The sequence below is a fragment of the Coturnix japonica genome, unplaced genomic scaffold, assembly GCF_001577835.2.
Source record: "Coturnix japonica isolate 7356 unplaced genomic scaffold, Coturnix japonica 2.1 chrUnrandom738, whole genome shotgun sequence".
Classification (NCBI taxonomy): Eukaryota; Metazoa; Chordata; class Aves; order Galliformes; family Phasianidae; genus Coturnix; species Coturnix japonica.
This window is the reverse complement of record NW_015440099.1, coordinates 17,848-20,177: the sequence shown is the minus strand read 5'-3', so window position 1 is coordinate 20,177 and position 2,330 is coordinate 17,848. Positions and strand designations below refer to the sequence as shown.

General features: G+C 53.3%; 1 long non-coding RNA gene across 1 annotated transcript in view; it reads left to right on the top strand.

The window, feature by feature from the left end:
- Positions 1-2,009: 2,009 nt before the first annotated feature.
- LOC116652701 overlaps positions 2,010-2,330 on the top strand; it is a 4,745-nt gene continuing 4,424 nt past the window's right edge. The window contains exon 1 of the long non-coding RNA XR_004305841.1: positions 2,010-2,219. This is a non-coding gene — a long non-coding RNA (uncharacterized LOC116652701). The remainder of the gene's footprint in view (positions 2,220-2,330) is intronic.

Sequence of the window (2,330 nt, the reverse complement as noted above, 5' to 3'; positions counted from 1 at the left end):
GGGTTAATTGGGTGGGGCCGCTTTAAATGGGGGGGGTCTTAAAGTTGGGGGGGGTAAATTGGGGGGGTAAATTGGGGGGGGTCTTAAATTGCGGGGGGTTGAAATGGGGGTGCTTGAAATGGGGGGGTCTTAAATTGGGGGCCGGTAAATTGGGGGGGTCTTAAATGGGGGGTAAATAGGGGGGGGTTTAATTGGGGGGCTTAAACGGGTGGGGTCTTAAATTGGGGGCGTCTTAAATGGCGGGGGGTTAAATAGGGGGGTTTAATGGGGGGGCTTAAGATGGGGGTGGGTCTTAAAATTGGGGGGAGTAAATTGGGGGGTCTTAAAATGGGGGGGTAAATAGGGGGTCTTAAATTGGAGGGGGGCATAAAAGTGGGGGGCTTTAATTGGGGGCTAGGTGTCTATAAATGGGGGAGGGTAAAAGGGGGGGGCTTAATAGTTTGGGGTTGGTGGGGGTTTAGATTGGATTTGGGGGGGTCTTAAAATGGGGGGGGTAAATAAGGGGGTTAATTGGGGGGGCTTAAAATGGGGGGGTCTTAAATTGGGGGGGTGGTGTGTTACATTGGGGGGGGTCTTATGAATTGATGTTGGGGGTAAATTGGGGGTCTTAAAACGGGGGGGGTAAAAGGGGGGTTTAATTGGGAGGCTTAAATGCGGGGGGGTCTTAAAATTGAGGGGGTAAATTGGGGGGTCTTAAAATGGGGGGAAATAGGGGGGTCTTAAATATGGGGGGTTGGTAAATAGGGCGGGTTAATTGGGGGGGGGCTTAAATAGGGGGGTCTTAAATTTGGGGGGGGGTAAATTGGGGGGGTCTTAAAATGGGGGGGGTAGATAGGGGGGGTTAATTGGGGGGTTTATGCTGGGGGGCTTAAATTGGGGGGGGATTAAATTATGAGCGGGGGCCGGGGTTAAATGGGCGGGGTTTAAATGGGGGATTATGGTGCAGGCCGATAAGGTGGGGGGGGGGATTTTAATGGGGAGGGGGAGGAATTAAATTGGGGGGGGGGTCTTAAAATGGGGGGGGTGGGTGTTACATTGGGGGGGGATATAAATTTATGGGGGAGATGTTAATTTGGGGGGGGGGGTTATATGGGGGGTTAAATTAGGTGGGGGGCTAAAATGGGGGGTAATTATAGGGGGTTAAATTAGGGGGGTTAAATTATGTGGGGGGGGGTTTAAAATGGGGCGAGGGGGATAATTTATGGGGGGGGTTTATTATGGGGGGCGGTTACATGGGGGGGGTTTAATCATGGCGGGGTTAATGATGGGGGTTAAATTGGTGGGGGATCTCTCTCTGTGCTATGGGGTGATATGGGGCACTTATGGGGCGCTATGGGGTGATATGGGGCCGCTATGGGGTGCTTATGGGGCCGCTATGGGGTTCTATAGGTCACTTATGGGGCACTATGGGGCACTTATGGGGTGCTATGGGGGCACTTATGGGGCACCATGGGGCACTTATGAGGCTGCTATGGGGTAATATGGGGCACTATGGGGCACTTATGGGTCACTTATGGGAACTTATGGGGCGCTATGGGGTTCTATAGGTCACTTATGGTGCACTATAGGGCACTTATGGGGCGCTATGGGGCACTTATGGGGCCCTATGGGGTGATATGGGGACCTATGGGGTGCTATGGGGTGCAATAGGTCACTTATGGGGTTCTATAGGTCAGTTATGGGGCGCTATGGGGCACTATAGGTCACTTACGGGGCCCTATGGGGCACTTATGGGGCACTATGGGGTGATATGGGGCAATATGGGGCGCTATGGGGTTCTATAGGGCACTTATGGGGCACTATAGGTCACTTATGGGGCGGTATGGGGTTCTATAGGTCACTTATGGGGCGCTATGGGGCACTTATGGGGCCCTATGGGGTTCTATAGGTCACTTATAGGGCCCTATGGGGCGCTATGGGGTTCTAATGATCACTTATGGGGCCCTATGGGGTTCTATAGGTCACTTATGGGGTGCTATAGGGCACTTATGGGTCACTTATGGGGCGCTATGGGGTTCTAATGGTCACTTATGGGGCCCTATGGGGTTCTATAGAGCACTTATGGGGTTCTATGGGTCACTTATGGGGCGCGTTCCCATCATGCCCCGCGCTCACCCATACACGTGCTGAACGTGCACAGGCCGGACATGACGTCATCATGCGCCGCCAACCATAGAGAGGAACTGAAAGCCGGAAACCGGAAGTGGAAGAAACCGGAAGTAGGTCCATCAGCTCAGAGCTCCGTCGCTTTCATTGCTCTCCCTCATTAGTTCCGCATCTATTTGGTTCCCCCCCGCCATGTTTACAGCCCGTTGGTTCCCCCCGTCCCA